The sequence below is a fragment of the Arachis hypogaea genome, chromosome 10, assembly GCF_003086295.3.
Source record: "Arachis hypogaea cultivar Tifrunner chromosome 10, arahy.Tifrunner.gnm2.J5K5, whole genome shotgun sequence".
NCBI lineage: Eukaryota > Viridiplantae > Streptophyta > Magnoliopsida > Fabales > Fabaceae > Arachis > Arachis hypogaea.
Window position 1 is genome coordinate 84975190 of NC_092045.1, and position 19932 is coordinate 84995121.

The following is a 19932-nucleotide window of genomic DNA, read 5'->3' on the forward strand; positions in this document are numbered from 1 at the left end:
ATAATGCAAGGAGGATTCTTGGTGATTATACTACACCTACTTCCAAGTTTGATGGAAGAAGCATCTCAATCCATACCATTGGAGCAAACAATTTTGAGCTAAAACCTCAACTAGTTGCTCTAATGCAACATAACTGCAAGTTCTATGGACTTCCATCAGAAGATTCCTACCAGTTTTTAACTGAGTTCTTGCAGATCTGTGAGACTGTTAAGACTAATGGAGTAGATCCTGAAGTCTACAGGTTCATGCTTTTCCCTTTTGCTATAAGAGACAGAGCTAGAACATAGTTGGACTCACAGCCTAAAGATAGCCTGGACTCATGGGACAAGCTGGTTGCGGCCTTCTTGGCTAAGTTCTTTCCTCCTCAAAAGTTGAGCAAGCTTAGAGTGGATGTTCAAACCTTCAAACAAAAAGATGGTGAATCCCTCTATGAAGCTTGGGAAAGATACAAGCAGATGACCAAAAGGTGTCCTTCTGACATGCTTTTAGAGTGGACCATTTTGGATATATTCTACTATGGTCTATCTGAGTTTTCTAAGATGTCACTGGACCATTCTATAGGCGGATCCATTAACTTAAAGAAAACGCCTGCAGAAGCTCAAGAGCTTATTGACATGGTTGCAAATAACCAGTTCGTGTACACTTCTGAGAGGAATTCCATGAATAATGGGACGCCTCAGAGGAAGGGAATTCTTGAAATTAATACTCTGAATGCCATATTGGCTCAGAATAAAATGTTGACTCAGCAAGTCAACATGATTTCTCAAAGTCTGAATGGATGGCAAAATGCATCCAACAGTACTAAAGAGGCATCTTTTAAAGAAGAAGCTTATGATCTTGAGAACTCTGCAATGGCAGAGGTAAATTACATGGGTGAACCTTATGGAAACACCTATAATTCATCATAGAGAAATCATCCAAATTTCTCATGAAAGGATCAACAAAAGCCTCAACAAGGCTTTAATAATGGTGGAAGAAATAGGCTCAGCAATAGCAAGCCTTTTCCATCATCTTCTCAGCAACAGACAGAGAACTCTGAGCAGAGCACCTCTAACTTAGCAAACATAGTCTCTGATCTGTCTAAGGCCACTTTAAGTTTCATGAGTGAAACAAGGTCCTCTATTAAAAATTTAAAGGCACAAGTGGGCCAGCTGAGTAAGAAAGTCACTGAAACTCCTCCTAGTACTCTCCCAAGAAATACTGAAGAGAATCCAAAAAAAGAGTGCAAGGCTATTGACATAATCAACATGGCCGAACCTAGAGAGGAAGGAGAAGACGTGAATCCCAATGAGGAAGACCTCATGGGACGTCTCTCAAGCAAGAAAAAGTTTCCTATAGAGGACCCAAAGGAATCTGAAGGTCATATAGAGACCATAAAGATCTCATTAAACCTCCTTCTGCCATTCATGAGCTCTGAAAACTATTCTTCCTCTGAAGAGGATGAAGATGTAACTGGAGAGCAAGTTGCTCAATATCTAGGAGCTATCATGAAGCTGAATGCCAAGTTGTTTGGTAATGAGACTTGGGAAGTGAACCTCCCTTGCTCATTAGTGAACTAAATACATGGGTTCAGCAAACTTTACCTCAAAAGAAATAAGATCCTGGTAAATTCTTAACACCCTGTACCATAGGCACCATGACCTTTGAGAAGGCTCTGTGTGACCTAGGGTCAGGCATAAATCTTATGCCACTCTCTATAATGGAGAAGCTAGGGATCATTGAGGTACAGCCTGCCACATTCTCATTACAAATGACAGACAAGTCAGTAAGACAAGCTTATGGATTGGTAGAGGACGTGTAGTAAAGGTTGAAGGCCTTTACATTCCTACTGATTTCATAATCTTAGACACTAGGAAGGAGAAGGATGAATGCATCATCCTTGGAAGACCCTTCCTAGCCACAGCAGGAGCTGTGATAGATGTTAACAGAGGAGAATTAGTCCTTCAATTGAATGGGGACTACCTTGTGTTTAAGACCCAAGGGAGTTCGTCTGTATACATGGAGAGGAAGCATGAAAAGCTTCTCTCAAGATAGAGTCAAACAAATCCCCCATAATCAAACTCTAAGTTTGGTGTTGGGAGGCCACAGCCAAACTCTAAGTTTGGTATTGAACCCCCACATCCAAACTCTAAGTTTGGTGTTGGGAGTCTACAACATTGATCTGATCACCTGTGAGGCTCCATGAGAGCCCACTGTCAAGCTATTGACATTAAAGAAGTACTTATTGGGAGGCAACCCAATTTTTTATTTATCTAATTTTATTTTTTATTATTCTTTTATGTTTTATTAGGTTCATGATCATGTGGAGTCACAAAACAATTACTAAAATTAAAAATAGAATCAAAAATAGCAGAAGAAACAGCACACCCTGAAGGAAAGGCTTAGTGGCGTTTAAACGCCAGTAAGGAGCATCTGGCTGGCGTTCAACGCCAGAACAGAGCATGGATCTGGCACTGAATGCCAGAAACATGCAGCAATCTGGCATTTAAATGCCAGGATTGCACACTGAGGAAAGCTGGCGTTCAACGCCAGAAACATGCTGCAGATGGGCGTTGAACGCCTAGAACAAGCATAAAGCTGGCGTTTAACGCCAGAAACAAGCATCAATCTGGCGTTAAATGCTAGGATTGCATAGAGATGGCATTTTACACGCCTAATTGGTGTAGGGATGATAAATCCTTGACACCTCAGGATCTGTGGACCCCACAGGATCACCCAGGATCTGTGGACCCCATAGAATCCCCACCTACCTCAACTCACCCTCTCTCCTCCTCACATAATCCAATAAACACTCTTCCCCAAAACCCTTCACCAATCACCTCAATCTCTCTTCCCCATCACCTCTTCACCACTCACATCCATCCATTCTTTCCTATAAACCCCATCTACTTTCAAATTCAAATTCCCTTTCCCACCCAAACCCAACCAATATGGCCGAACCTTAACCCCTCTCCCTCCACTATATAAACCCCTCCATTCTTCTTCATTTTCACACAACACAACCCTCTCTTCTCCCCCTTGGCCGAAACACAACCCTCTTTCCTTCTCCTCCATATTTTCTTCTTCTTCATCTATTCTTTTTTTTTGCTTGAGGGCGAGCAATATTCTAAGTTTGGTGTGGTAAAAGCATAGCTTTTTTTATTTTTCCATAACCATTGATGGCACCTAAGGCTGGAGAAACCTCTAGAAAAGAGAAAAGGAAGACAAAAGCTTCCACCTCCGAGTCATGAGAGATGGAGAGATTCATCTCAAAAGCCCATCAAGACCACTTCTATGAAGTTGTGGCCAAGAAGAAGGTGATCCCTGAGGTCCCTTTCAAACTCAAGAAAAATGAGTATCTGGAGATCTGACATGAGATCCAAAGAAGAGGTTGGGAAGTTCTGACCAACCCCATTCAACAAGTCGGAATCTTAATGGTTCAAGAGTTCTATGCCAATGCATGGATCACTAGAAACCATGATCAAAGTATGAACCCGAACCCAAAGAATTATCTTACAAATGGTTCGGGGGAAATACTTAGATTTCAATCCGGAAAATGTAAGGTTGGCGTTCAACTTGCCCATGATGCAAGGAGATGTACGCCTCTACACTAGAAGGGTCAACTTTGATCAAAGGTTGGACCAAGTCCTTATGGACATATGTGTGGAAGGAGCTCAATGGAAAAGAAACTCCAAAGGCAAGCCGGTTCAATTAAGAAGACTGGACCTCAAGCCTGTAGCTAGAGGATGGTTGGAGTTCATCCAACGCTCCATCATCCCCACTAGCAACCGATCCGAAGTTACTATGGATTGGGCCATCAAGATCCATAGCATCATGATTGGAGAAGAAGTAGAAGTTCATGAAGTCATCTCTCTAGAACTCTACAAAGTAGCCGAAACGTCCTCCACCATGGCAAGGCTAGCTTTTCCTCATCTTATTTGCCATCTATGCTACTCAGCTGGAGTTATCATAGAAGGAGATATCCTTATTGAAGAGGACAAGCCCATCACCAAGAAAAGGATGGAGCAAACAAGAGAGGCCATTCATGGATCTCAAGAGATGCATGAGGAAGCTCATCATCAAGGAATCCCTGAGATGTCTCAAGGGATGCACTTTCCTCCCAACAACTATTGGGAACAACTCAACACTTCTCTAGAAGACTTGAGTTATAACATGGACCAACTAAGGGTGAAACACCAAGAGCACTCCATCATTCTCCATGAGATTAGAGAAGATCAAAGAGCAATGAGGGAGGAGCAACAAAGGCAAGGAAGAGACATAGAAGAGCTCAAGGACATCATTGGTCCTTCAAGAAGAAGGCACCAGCATCACTAAGGTGGACTCATTCCTTGTTCTTATTTCTCTATTTTTCGGTTTCTAAGCTTCATGTTTATCCATGTTTGTGTCTTTACTACATGATCATTAGTGTTTAGTAACTATGTCTTAAGGCTATGAATAATTCCATGAATCCTTCACCTCTCTTAAATGAAAAATGTTTCTAATACAAAAGAACAAGAAGTACATGAGTTTCGAATTTATCCTTGAAATTAGTTTAATTATATTGATGTGGTGAGAATACTTTCTATTTTCTGAATGAATGCTTAAACAGTGCATATTTTTTATCTTGTTATTTATGAATGTTAAAATTGTTAGCTCTTGAAAGAATGATGAACAAGAGAAATTTTATTGATAATCTAAAAAATCATAAAATTGATTCTTGAAGCAAGAAAAAGCAGTGAAAAAGAAGAAGCTTGCGAAAAAAACGTGGCAAAAAATATAGAAAGAAAAGAAAAAGCAAGCAGAAAAAGCCAATAGCCCATAAAACCAAAAGGCAAGGGTAAAAAGGATCCAAGGTTTTGAGCATCAATGGATAGGAGGGCCCAAGGAAGTAAATCCAGGCCTAAGCGGCTAAATCAAGCTGTCCCTAACCATGTGCTTGTGGCATGCAGGTCCAAGTGAAAAGCTTGAGACTGAGTGGTTAAAGTCGTGATCCAAAGAAAAAAGAGTGTGCTTAAGAGCTCTGGACACCTCTAACTAGGGACTTTAGCAAAGTTGAGTCACAATCTGAAAAGGTTCACCCAGTCATGTGTCTGTGGCATTTATGTATCTGGTGGTAATACTGGAAAACAAAGTGCTTAGGGCCACGGCCAAGACTCATAAAAGTAGCTGTGTTCAAGAATCAACATACTTAACTAAGAGAATCAATAACACTATCTGAAACTCTGAGTTCCTATAGATGCCAATCATTCTAAACTTCAAAGGATAAAGTGAGATGCCAAAACTGTTCAGAAGTAAAAAGCTACAAGTCCTGCTCATCTAATTAGAACTAATACTCATTGATATTTTGGGATTTATAGTACGTTCTCTTCTTTCTATCCTATTTGATTTTCAGTTGCTTGGGGACAAGCAACAATTTAAGTTTGGTGTTCTGATGAGCGGAAAATTTATACGCTTTTTGGCATTGTTTTTAGGTAATTTTTAGTAGGATCTAGCTACTTTTAGGGATGTTTTCATTGGTTTTTATGATAAATTCACATTTTTGGACTTTACTATGAGTTTGTGTGTTTTTCTGTGATTTCAGATATTTTCTAGCTGAAATTGAGGGACCTGAGCAAAACTCTGACAAAAGGCTGACCTCCTTGAACTCAAAATGGATTTTCTGGAGCTACAGAATTCCAAATGGCGCGCTCTCAACGGTGTTGGAAAGTCGACATCCAGACCTTTTCAGCAATATATAACAGTCCATACTTTATTCGAGATTAGATAACGCAAACTTGCGTTCAACGCCAGTTCCATGCTGCATTCTGGAGTCAAACGCCAGAAATACGTCACAAACCAGACTTAAACGCCAAAAACACGTTACAACTTGGCGTTTAACTCCAAAAGAAGCCTATGCACGTGTAAAGCTTAAGCTCAGCCCAAGCACACACCAAGTGGGCTCCGGAAGTGGATTTATGCATCAATTACTTATTTCTGTAAACCCTAGTAGCTAGTCTAGTATAAATAGGACAATTTACTATTGTATTATTATCGCTGGATTGTATTTTGATCCTTTGATCACGTTTTGGAGGCTGGCCTCTCGGCCATGCCTGGACCTTCATCACTTATGTATTTTCAATGGTGGAGTTTCTACACACCATAGATTAAGGGTGTGGAGCTCTGTTGTACCTCGAGTTTTAATGCAATTACTACTATTTTCTATTCAATTTAGCTTATTCTTGTTCTAAGATATTCGTTGCACTTCAACATGATGAATATGATGATCCGTGACACTCATCATCATTCTTACCTATGAATGCATGACTGACAACCACTTCCATTCTACCTTAGAAAGAGCGAGTATCTCTTGGATTTCTTAATCAGAATCTTTGTGGTATAAGCTAGAACCCTTTGGCGGCCACTCTTGAGGATCCGAAAAGTCTAAACCTTGTTTGTGGTATTCCGAGTAGGATCCAAGGATTAAATGTCTGTGACGAGCTTCAAACTCACGATTGTTGGGCGTGATGACAAACGCAAAAGAATCAATGGATTCTATTCTGACATGATCGAAAACCGACAGATGATTAGCTGTGCTGTGACCAGAGCATTTAGACCATTTTCACTGAAAGGATGGGATGTAGCCATTGACAACGGTGATGCCCTACATACAGCTTGCCATGGAAAGGAGTAAGAAGGATTGAAAGAAGGTAGTAGGAAAGCAGAGATCCAACATGGACAAAGCATCTTCCTACACTTATCTGAAATTCTCACCAATGATTTACATAAGTATTTCTATCTTTATTTTATGTTTATTTATTATTATTATTCGAAAATCCCATAACCATTTATTATCCGCCTAACTGAGATTTACAAGATGACCATAGCTTGCTTCATACCAACAATCTCCGTGGGATCGACCCTTACTCACGTAAGGTTTATTACTTGGACGACCCAGTGCACTTGCTGGTTAGTTGTGCGAAGTTGTGAAGAAAGTGCTGAGTTAGTAGATGTGCATACCAAGTTGAATGCCATTGTTAGAGATCACAATTTCGTGCACCCACTTCACAGATGTTCAGAGCATTGTTGGGACCTCCGAACACCAAACTTAGAGTTTGAATGTGGGGGTTCAACACCAAACTTAGAGTTTGGTTGTGGCCTCCCAACACCAAACTTAGAGTTTGATTGTGGGGCTTTGTTTGACTCTGCATTAAGAGAAGCTTTCCTTGCTTCCTCTCCATGGTTACAGAGGGAGATCCTTGAGTTTTAAACACAAGGTAGTCCTCGTGCAATTAAAGGATCAACTTTCTTCTGTCCACTTCAATCACAGCTTTTGCTGTGGCTAGGAAGGGTCTTCCAAGGATGATGGATTCATCCTCATCCTTCCCAATGTCTAGAATTATGAAATCAGTAGGGGTGTAAAGGCCTTCGACCTTTACTAGTACATCCTCTACCTGTCCATAAGCCTTTTTCATGGACTTGTCTGCCATCTCTAATGAGAATTTGGCAGCCTGTACCTCAAAGATTCCCAGTTTTTCCATTACAGAGAGTGGCATTAAGTTTATGCCTGACCCCAGGTCACACAGATCCTTCTCAAAGGTCATGGTGCCTATGGTACAGAGAATTAAGAATTTATCAGGATCCTGTTTCTTTTGAGGTAATGTCTGCCTAACCAAGTTATTCAGTTCATTGGTGAGCAAGGGGGGTTCATCCACCCAAGTCTCATTACCAAATAACTTGGCATTCAGCTTCATGATTGCTCTAAGGTACTTAGCAACTTGCTCTTCAGTAATATCTTCATCCTCTTTAGAGGAGGAATACTCATTAGAGCTCATGAATGGCAGAAGTAGGTTCAATGGAATCTCTATGGTCTCTAGATGAGTCTCAGATAACGTTGGTTCCTCAAATGGGAACTCCTTTTCATCCAGAGGATATCCCATGAGGTCTTTCTCACTGGGATTCACGTCCTCTTTCTCCTCTCTAGGTTCGGCCACACCAAGTAAGGTTATGGCCTTGCACTCTCTTTTTGGATTCTCTTCTGTATTGCTTGGGAGAGTACTAGGAGGAGTTTTAGTGACTCTTTTACTCAGCTGGCCCACTTGTGCCTCCAAATTTCTAATGGAGGACCTTGTTTCATTCATGAAACTTAAAGTGGCCTTAGATAGATCAGAGACTATGTTTGCTAAGCTATAGGGGCTCTGCTCAGAGTTTTTTGTCTGTTGCTGAGAGGATGATGGAAAAGGCTTGCTATTGCTAAACATGTTTCTTCCACCATTATTAAAGCCTTGTTGGGGATTTTGTTGATCCTTCCATGAGAAATTTGGATGATTTCTCCATGAAGGATTATAGGTGTTTCCATAGGCTTCACCCATGTAATTCACCTCTGCCATTGCAGGGTTCTCAGGATCATAAGCTTCTTCCTCAGAAGATGCCTCTTTAGTACTATTGGATGCATTTTTCAATCCATTCAAACTCTGAGAAATCAAATTGACTTGTTGAGTCAACATTTTATTCTGAGCCAATATGGCATTCAGAACATCAATTTCAAGAACTCTCTTCCTCTGAGGCGTCACATTACTCACAAGATTCCTTTCAAAAGTGTACTTGAACTGGTTATTTGCAACCATGTCAATGAGTTCCTGAGCTTCTGCAGGCGTTTTCTTCAGGTGAATAGATCCACCTACAGAATGGTCCAATGACATCTTAGACATTTCAGACAGACCGTCATAGAATATATTCAGGATAGTCCATTCTGAAAGCATGTCAGAAGGACACTTTTTGGTCAGTTGCTTGTATCTCTCCCAAGCTTCATAGAGGGATTCACCTTCTTTCTGTCTGAAGGTTTGAACATCCACTCTAAGCTTGCTAAGCTTTTGAGGAGGAAAGAACTTGGCTAAGAAAGCTGTGACCAGCTTATTCCAAGAGTTCAGGCTATCTCTAGGTTGAGAGTCCAACCATGTTCTAGCTCTATCTCTTACAGCAAAAGGGAAAAGTATAAACTTATAGACCTCAGGATCAACTCTATTGGTCTTAATAGTATCACAGATCTGCAAGAATTCAGTTAAGAACTGAAAAGGATCTTCTGATGGAAGTCCATGAAACTTGCAATTCTATTGCATCAGAGAAACTAATTGAGGCTTTAGCTCAAAATTGTTTGCTCCAATGGCAGGGATTGAGATGCTTCTTCCATGGAGGTTGGAATTTGGTGCAGTAAAGTCACCAAGCATCTTCCTTGCATTGTTGTTGGGTTCGGCCATGTCCTCTTTTTCGAGATTCTCTGTAAGATTTTCTCTAGATTATTGTGCTTTAGCTTCTTCTTCAGAGTCCTTTCATGTTCAAGATCTTCTTCAACAAGAATGTCCTTGTCCTTGCTCCTGCTCATATGAAAAAGAAGAGGACAGAAAAGGAAGAGGAATTCTCTATGTCACAGTATAGAGATTCCTTTATGTGAGTAAAAGAGAAGAAGAATAGAAGAGGAAAAAAATTTGAACACAAAGAGAGAATAGAGGATGGTTTGAATTATGAGTAGAAGAGAAGTGTTAGTAAATAAATAAATAAATAGAAGGAGATGAGAGAGAGGAGTTTCCAAAAATTAATTTTAAGAAAAGAAAATTATTTTTGTTTTTATTTTAATTTTAAGTTAGAATTCGAAAACTAAGAGAAGAAATAAAATAAAAATTAAAATTTGAAACAATTAGTTAATTAAAAGAATTTTGAAAAAGATGGAGGTGATTTTCGAAAATTAGAGAGAGAAAAGTAGTTAGGTGGTTTTGAAAAAGATAAGAAATATTAAAACAAACAAAAAGTCAATTAGTTAGTTGAAAAAGATTTGAAAATCAATTTTGAAAAGATAAGAAGTTAGAAAAGATTTTGAAATTGATTTTAAAAAAGATATGATGTGAAAAAGATATGTTTGAAAAGATATGATTGAAAAGATATGATTGAAATTTATTTTGAAAAATATTTGAAAAAAAATAAAAAGATTTGATTTTTGAAATTAAAATTGATTACTTGACTAACAAGAAACTAAAAGATATGATTCTAGAATTTAAAGATTGAACATTTCTTAACAAGAAAGTAACAAACGTGAAATTTTTGAATCAATCACATTAGTTGTTAGTAAAGTTTTTGAAATTTTGAAATGAAATTAAGAAAAAGATTTTGAAAGACAATTTTTAAAATTTTCGAAAATAATAACAAAAAATGAAAAAGAATTGATTTTTGAAAAAGTTTTGAAAAGATAAGATTTTTAAAATTGAAATCTTGACTTGAATAACAAGAAACAACTTATTTTAAAAATTTTTGACTAAATCAACCTAAAGATTCGAAAATTATTAATAAAATAAGGAAAAAATATTTTTTATTTTTTTGAAATTAATGAGAAAAGAGAAAAACCACAAAATGACTCAAGACATGAAAATTTTGGATTAAAACAAATGATGCATGCAAGAACACTATGAATGTCAAGATGAACACCAAGAATACTTTGAAGATCATGATGAATACCAAGAACTTATTTTTGGAAAATTTTTAAGAAAAGAAAAACATGCAAGACACCAAACTTAGAAATTTTTCATGTTTAGACACTAACAAACTAAAAATGCATATGAAAAAAAAGGTAAGACACAAAATAAGAAAATATGAAGATCAAACAAGAAGACTTACCAAGAACCACTTGAAGATCATGAAGAACACCATGCATGAGTTTTCAAAAATTTTTGAGAAAAATAAAAATAAAAATATGCAATTGACACCAAACTTAAAAATTGACTCTAGACTCAAACAAGAAACACAAAATATTTTTGGTTTTTATGATTTTATAAATTTTTTGGTTTTTTTCGAAAATTATTTTGGGAGGAACGAAAAAAAAAAGAAAAGTTTTTTTGAAATATTTTTGAAAACTTTTTGAAAAGAAAATAAAGGTTGAAACAAGGAAAAAATTACCTAATCTGAGCAACAAGATGAATCGTCAGTTGTCCAAACTCGAACAATCCCCGGCAACGGTGCCAAAAACTTTGTATACGAAATTGTGATCTCAATGGCGCCAACAAATTGGTACGCACAATTGTAATATCACTCTTTTTCACAACTTCGCACAACTAACCAGCAAGTGCACTGGGTCGTCCAAGTAATAAACCTTACGTGAGTAAGGGTCGATCCCACGGAGATTGTCGGCTTGAAGCAAGCTATGGTCATCTTGTAAATCTCAGTCAGGCAGATTAAAATGGTTATGGAGTTTTAATAATTAAAATATAAATAAAACATAAAATAAAGATAGAGATACTTATGTAATTTATTGGTGGCAATTTCATATAAGCGTATGGAGATGCGTTGTTCCTTCTGAATCTCTGCTTTCCTACTGCCTTCATCCAATCCTTCATACTCCTTTCCATGGCAAACTGTATGTTGGATGTCACCGTTGTCAATGGCTACTTCCCGTCCTCTCAGTGAAAATGGTCCTCTACGGTTTCTGTACGGCTAGTCAACTGTCCGATTGCTCGTTTCGGATGAAAAATACCATGCACAGATATCGTATGGCTAATCAGCTGTTGGTTCTCGATCGTCTAGGAATAGAATTTACTATCCTTTTGCGTCTGTCACCACGCCCTATAGTCGCGAGTTTGAAACTCGTCACAGTCATCCCATCACAGATCCTACTCGAAATACCACAGACAAGGTTTAGACTTTCTGGATCTCAAGAATGCTGCCAATGGATTCTAGCCTATACCATGAAGGTTCCAATCTCAGATTCAAATGCCCCATTGTCAGAGGGGAGTCGATGTGAATCGTTGATTAAAAACCCAAGAGATATGCATTCAAGCTTGTCTTCATGTAGAACGGAAGTGGTTGTCAATCAGACGTTCATAAGTGAGAATGGTGATGAGCGTCACATAATCATCACATTCATCATGTTCTTGTGTACGAATGAATATCTTAGAATAAGAATAAGCATGAACTGAATAGAAAACAGTAGTACTTTGCATTAATACTCGAGGAACAGCAGAGCTCCACACCTTAATCTATGGTGTGTAGAAACTCCACCATTGAAAATACATAAGTGATAATGGTTCAGGCATGACCGAATGGCCAGACTCCACAAAAGTCTAAGATAGCATAAAACTGATCAAAGATCTCAGCATCCAAGATGTCTAATACAATAGTAAAAAGTTCTATTTATACTAAACTAGTTACTAGGGTTACAGAAATGAGTAAATGATGTAGAAATCCACTTTTAGGCCCACTTGGTGTGTGCTCGGGCTAAGCATTGAAGCTTTCACGTGTAGAGGTCTTCCTTGGAGTTAAACTCTAGTTTGTAACTTGTTTCTGGCATTTAACTCTGCTTTGCAACTTGTTTCTGGTGTTTAACGCCAAAATTGGGCAGAAAGCTGGTGTTAAATGCCAGTTTGCGTCATCTAAACTCAGGCAAAGTATGAACTATTATATATTTCTGAAAAGCCCTAGATGTCTAATTTCCAATTCATTTGAGAGCGCACTATTTGGATTTCTATAGCTCTAAAAAATTCATTTCGAGTGCAGGGAGGTCAGAATCCAACAGCATCAGCAGTCCTTTGTCAGCCTCTGAATCAGATTTTTGCTCAGGTCCCTCAATTTCAGCCAGAAAAATATCTGAAATTACAAAAAAATACACGAACTCATAGTAAAATCCAGAAATGTGAATTTTTCTTAAAAACTAATAAAAATATACTAAAAAGTAACTAAATCATACTAAAAACTATGTAAAAACAATGCTAAAAAGCGTATAAATTATCCGCTCATCAATGATGCATGAAGGAAATTGATACTGTACTTGTGAAATTGATATTGGTGTTGAATAATTATTGTGTGTTTATAAGTTATGCTGAATTGATGAAATATTGGGCCGGAGGCCGTGAATTTAGGCCGGAGGCCAAAAAGAGGTATGAACGGTAAGTGAAGGTTGATAATTGATGATTTTGATGATGATGATTGATAATGAATTGTGAATGTTGATAATGTGATGAAAAGTGTGTTGTATGATGTTGGTTGTGATGGAGATAGAGTAATATAGATAGAGTATATGTAATTGAGTAATTGGGTGAGGAAATTGTTGAATGAGGTATAATTTGGTATGTCTTGATGTTGTTTGCGAGCCTGGAATGTTAGAAATGAGTTATGGTTTTTGGTAAAATAGAAGTTTATGAACCTTTGTGAAAATTAGATTTTTGGCCGAACTTCAGCGAGACATAACTTGGCTTCGAGATTCTCAAATTGTTTCAAACTTATTGCATATGAAAATTGGGTCCGTGAAGTTTACGCCTAGGGGGTGAAAACAGGCCAGGCCAGGTCAGGCTTCACTCTTAACAGGACAGGCTTATAATAGAGTATATTGGCCTAAGCTTGGCCTATTTGTCTGGTATAAACTTTTTAATGTGTACTGAGCTTGACCTGTTGCTAAATATAGCCTAGCCTGAAACCTGTCAATAGGTCTATTTTTTTAATAAATAATTAAATTTTAAGATATAATTAGAATTATTTTATTTAATTGACTTTTGATATTCCAACATAAAAAATTAAAGATATTAAGAAAATAAAAATACACATATATAATTAAAGAGATAATCAACTTAGTGGATAAAAGTATTTTAATATTATAGAAGACCCAAGTTCAAATCCTTCCAATTGTATTTTTATTAGTATAATAAAACTCTATATATATCTTTGCAGGCTCAGGTCGGCCTGACAGGCCCAACAAGCTATTTCAAAAGCCTAGGCCTGGTCTTTCAATGAACATAGACTTTTTTAATAGCCTGGACCTGGGCCTATTTTCTATCAGGCCAGGCCAGCCAGGCCGCTTGACCTTTTTCCACCCCAATTTATGCCGTTTGAAGAATGGATGAAAAATATTTTAAAACGAGAAAGTTATGCGCGTCGAAAGTTTGGTATGTAAAACTAAAATTCTGCAGACTTAGCCATTTCTAATCAAACTGCAGTGTATGCGTACGCATACCCCTCATTCGCGAAGGGTCGTTTCTGTCCAGCGTACATGTGTACACAGATAAGGCTATGCGTACGTGAGATGTGCTAACTGCACTCCCACGCGTACGCGTGATTCCTGTTTTCAGCAAAGTGCATTTTATGATTTAAAACCAAAATTTGAACTTCTAAACTTCTATTTCCACTCTCTAAGACCCTAGAATTGAGTTGTAATGGTAATAAAGGAGGTTAAATTAGGAAGGGATGGTGACTTAGAGGTGAAGAGAGGTTTTGGAGTGGGGGATTTAAATAGAAAAGTGTAGGTAAAGCGATTAACTAAGTAATCAGGTGTTAACAATGTTGAATGAGAAGTGAATGATGATGATGATGATGATAAATGATGAACTTGAGATTTGAATTGAGTTATGAATTGATGAAATGTGAGTGTACGAGAGAGGGTATAAGGGTGGTAATGAGAAATAGTGAATGTGATTATGAGACATGATTGAGGAATGATCGATGATGAGAATGTGTATGTTTTCTCTCTGTTGTACGGTGTGTCAGACACTATATCCCATGAGTGTGACAGACACTATATTCCGAGAGTGTGGCATGGCGGACGCTATATCTCAAAAGTGTGGGAACACCTTACTCTGGGATGTGTGTCGGACATTATATCCCATGAGTGTGACAGGCACTATATCCCGAGAGTGTGGAAGCACTTTGTACCAGGAAATACGACGGACATTATATCCCATGAGTATGACGGACACTATATCTCGAGCGTGTGATGGGCAGTCTATCCCAAGAGTTTGGAGGCATGTCAGAAAGACAATATCTGGGTTAGCTACCGAGTGTGTCGGGTTCTGGCGATTTAACCGACGCGTGAGCTCACGGCCAGTAGGACAGGCATACATCATCTGCATATGTTTCAATTGTTTTGGTTTGCTTAATTACTTTGGTTTGCCTAATTATATATGTTTCATGATTATTTGCTAATTGTCTTACTTGTCTTACTTATGCATTACTTGTGCATTACTTGTATGTATTGTTTGTGTTTGTGTGTGTTTGTATAAAGTTTGGTTCTTGGATTATTCGGTTGGGAAGGTAGTGAAAGTATAAAGGATATTGGGTTAGAATTAGAATCCCCTATGATAGTTGCCACGTTATGGATTAGTGAGAACTTAGGATGGATATGAGGAGATAAAAAGTTTAAGATGCTTAGTGAATTTATATTATTGTGCATTGTATTTATTTGGTACTTTTACCGTACTGGGAACTCATGGGTCAGGGGTTCTCATTCCGTATATATCTCTTGTTTTTCATATGCAGGTCCAGGTGCACAGTAGTGAGCTGTGGTTTATCTGAAAAAATGGCGAAGACCTTTGAAATTCTCTGATTTACATTTTCTTAGATTCTCTCCACTTTTATTTTGAAAACTTATGCTATGTATTTAATCCTTTGAAACTTGCCTATAGAGACTGTGTTGTATTTTGGGAGATATGGGAATTTCTGTTGTCAAACTGATTTTTATTCTGTAACTTTAACCAGCCTAAACTTCGCAGGTCGCGACTAGCGGCTATTTGCATATATTATACAATTATATTATGTCTTCATCTCATTCTGCTTTACTGTTTTATCCTTACCTTCACTTTCTGATCACGTCTTATTTATATGTTATCAATAATCATCAATATTCATCATTTAATTCATCATCAGTCATCACAATCAACCATCATTAACAACAACTATCATCAACAATCATCATAGCCACATATACCAACACATATAGCTACTTAACCCTTACCTCTTGTATTGCTTAAGCCATTGAATTTGTTCCTAACCCCCTCTTTAACTTTCTTGAAGTGTCTTTTCGATTATGGTCTCCCTCTTTGACCCAAATTCAGCCAGCTTGAAAGGATTTCTTGGAGGATGGTTGGTGTGAATTTCATTGCTAAATTTTAAAGAAGAAAATGTTGGTGAAGATGGTGAGGCAGCTGATAGTTTTTCTTGAACGAAAGGACTTGACAGAGGCTAGTACTTGCTAATTCTCCTTCCTCCAATGCTTTGGCCAGCTCATCTATTCCACCCCTTGTATTTTTCTTGCTCAACTTGGTCATATTTTGGGATGCTTGTAGCTGGAATTTGAAGAGAGTTAATATGAATGTGAGAAGAATGAATGGAAGTGATCTGGTATTCTTGAATTTGGAAGAAAAATGTGATGAGAATTCAAGTGTTTTGATGAGCTCTCCCTCACTCACTCACTTCAGCCGCTCTCTCCAGCTCTCTTTTTTCTTTTGTTAGCATATGAGGCTATTTAAGTGCAATAGATAGTAGATTAAAGAGCTAGTTTGGTGGCATTTGTTAATTTGCATGTAAACTTGCATTAATTACATTCTCATGAATCATCAAATTTGGCTTGCATGTATGAGGAGGTTTGGACAGCACATGGGAGAAAATAATGAGATGGTGCTAACCTTGATTAGCTCCCTTGGTTTGGTTAATCATGGTTCATAGTGGATTAGTAATTCGGTTGGTTTGGTACGGTTCAAGTTTGGTTTAATTAAGTTTGGCGGGTTGGTTTATTATATAGTTTTATGAGTCTTGGGTGAAGATAGTTTTTCGTTGGTTCAGTCGAATTACTAAAGAAAAAAAAGAAGAATACGGTTTAATAATTAAACTATAAGATTACTGTTTCAAATTCTATCGGTTTGAACAACTGGCAATTGAGATATTAGTCGCAGAGAGTGTCTCAACTTTAGATCAAGTTTTGAATGTTCTACTAAGCTAATTCAGTCAAGAAAAACTAGTAATAAAGGTTTCATAGATGAATTTAACTTGACAGTCAAATTCGTCGTTATCGATAGGATTTTCAATTCAAGACACGCTTTTATCTCTCATGGTATATCTATTATTTTCACTTATTCAGTCTAAATTCATCTTATTATTTTATAATGAAATAATTCTTAGATATTTATCAAATTTTTTATCACAAAATTTTTTAGAATAATTATGTAAAGAATCAAAGTGTTACATCAGCCATCACTGATAATAACTAATAAAAAGAGATCGTATTATTTTACGAAAATAAACATTAAATTTTTTTATATATTTTAAAAATTTAAAAAATAAAGTGTCTGATTTTAAAAATCACATAATTTGATTTGAATAATTAATTTTTAATTTAATTAATAATACAGGACCAAAAACTTTAAACTACATGCTGGCCTGAAAACAACGTCGTTTGAGATCGGCGATATCGAAAAATGGGATCCAATTGTAGAGTTGATGGTAGCTAGTTACATTGATTTAAAATATTTAAATCAAAATACAACGTTAACTTGTTCTAACTTCTAACTCCCCGTATTATTGTGCACGCGGATCGAGTTAATCAGTTGGATCAGGTTAATTAAGTCAAATACTAACATACAAATCCAAATACCATTAAACGTCTTTACTAACCCACGTGAGTGAAATTTGTTCGTTACTCCAATGTCAAGCAGCCAGCATTGCGCTCACATGTGATGATATTTAGATGTATTTAATTGTGTTTAAAAAAAATTATTTTTTATTAAAACACAATTAGACACTGCAGACACGCATATTGAACGAATATTAATTTTGTATTTAAAATGTATCTGACACATAAACACAAAAACTTAACAAAATATCTATACTTCATAACTTGTTAATTATTTAAACGGTCAATATTTTTTCATAGAATGTTTTGCTAAGATTAGTAAATATTACGATTTATACCTTAAATAATAGTGAAAATTAGTGCCAAGAACCACTAAGAGATTTTAATTAATGAAAAGGATTATTAAAATTACTAAAAAAAACCAAATAGAAATTACATTAAAGAAAGACCAACAAATAAAATTTGAAATGATAAAATTATTTTATTATTCTTTTTTTTTCTCTTCTTGTTTCTTGTATAGTGTTTTTTCTTTTTTCATCGTTTTCATTGTTGTTGGACTTTCTCTTCCTCTTTTTGGACATATCTTCTTCTTCGTTTCTTTCGGTTTCATCTTCTTGTACATAGATATTTTTGTCATGCTTAGATGACTATATTCTGTCTTTGCCAATACTGATCTTTTTCGATGAGTTTCTCTCTATCCTTAAGCTCTTTATAAATCTATTTTCTCAGATGTACTATATAACTTTTGTCAAAATTACTAACTTCATTTTTATTTTATGAGGTTTGATGGATTTAGACTTTATCACTTATTTGAATTTAATGGAGATTCATATGTTTACTTGTTTATCTATGATGAACAAAAATAGGTATCACCAGAAATCTATATATGTTCCATTTTAATTTCATTCTGCTATTGTGAAAAATAAGCAGTTTGCTTTTGTTGAGTACTCTGTCAATTCACTTTGGTTACGAATTGGAAAATGCACTTGACTAGAAGATAAAATATAATTCAGCTAGTATTCCGAAAAGTCTTTATATCCTATGTTATGTTAGAAAAATTTAAATATTTCAATCTCATATTTTATATTTCTTTTGTATTGATAATCTCTTACTCAAAGTGAAAAATATTGTCTTACTCACAAAGATTACATAATTTTATACTTTGTTTGATATGTATAGTGGATTGTAACTTCATAGTTTTGTTTTCAAAATTCAAAAAATGGAAAACTTTTGAACATAAGAAAATTCTTATATTACTTTATGCAAGTTTACATAATTTTGTACTTTGTTTGATATGTATAGTGGATTGTAACTTCATAGTTTTGTTTTCAAAATTCAAAAAATGGAAAACTTTTGAACATAAGAAAATTCTTATATTACTTTATGCAGTCTAATAGATATTACCATGCACTAGATAATCATGACTGCTTCAACTGTAATTCAAATTTAATTTATACTTGAAAGATCGTTTTTATTTGATTACTATCGAATGATCAATTATAATATATGCTTCTATCGTTAGCCTAATTATTTTATTTTGAGTTTAATAAAATTCTATTTTGTTCATTATCAAATGACTCTTTACTCTTATCTATTTATTATTTTATTTTTATTTTATCTTTGTCTTTGGAATTTAGTTTATTATACTAATAAATTAAAAATTTTCTCAATAAAAATAGGAATAATAAATATTCAAACCAAAATTTAAGTTCATCAATTTATAAAAATTGGTAATAGACTATATTTTGGTTATAGAAAAGTTGTATTATTAGCAATAACATTCTCTCTAATATTTTCAGATATAGTCTCACTATGAGCAAAACATACTAACTACACAATTAGCTAGCTCAGAAATTTAAAATAAATTTTTTTATCCTAAATGTGAATGAGTTGGTGGCTATAATTTGAAGTTAACTATTTAATGAAAAATGCTAGCAAATTTTGGCGGTAGGTTGTGTTTTCTTTAATTTTAGTGCAATTCTAAATTTTAGTTGCTGCAGATATTTTATTAATAATATTGTTTATTTTTCTTTTTAAATTATGCATATATGTATGCATTGCCAAGGTATGCTAATACCAACATCAATGTCATATACTCTGTAGTGAATTCTGAAGCAAAGTGATGTCAAGGCAAAAAAAAATGATATTGAATATGAAAAATCTGAACTAAGGCCAGCTCAACTTCAACATCAACTTCATTCGAATGAACTTGATGCATTAATATCATCTACTTGTATAGAAGCATAAGAAACAGTGATATAAAAGTATTAGAGGTGTTTAACTTTACCTAATGTACAATTATTTATTGAATCTTTGAGTTGTAATGAAATTATATCAATTGAAAATTTTATAGAAAGTGTTTCTTTTTCTGAGATATTTTATTTTATTAGTTTTAGTTTTGAATTACACAATTTTAGTTCAAAATTACAGAATTTATACAGAATTGTAGAATTTAATTAACTAAGAGTAAAATTATACAATTTTATTGTAAAATTACAAAATTTGTGCAAAAAATACACAATTAATTATGTGCAGAATTACAGAATATTAATGTAGAATTACAGAATTAATGCAAAAATACAGAATTTAATTTACTAAGTGTA

General features: G+C 35.6%; 2 non-coding genes across 2 annotated transcripts; one reads left to right on the forward strand and one right to left on the reverse strand.

Annotated features, from left to right (window-relative positions):
- Positions 1–377: 377 nt before the first annotated feature.
- Positions 378–485, reverse strand: LOC112719356 (small nucleolar RNA R71). Its single transcript, XR_003161660.1, has one exon. It is a non-coding gene; the product is annotated as a small nucleolar RNA R71 (small nucleolar RNA).
- Positions 486–8711: 8226 nt separating this feature from the next.
- Positions 8712–8819, forward strand: LOC112719171 (small nucleolar RNA R71). The gene has a single exon (XR_003161484.1). It is a non-coding gene; the product is annotated as a small nucleolar RNA R71 (small nucleolar RNA).
- The last annotated feature ends 11113 nt before the right edge of the window (positions 8820–19932 follow it).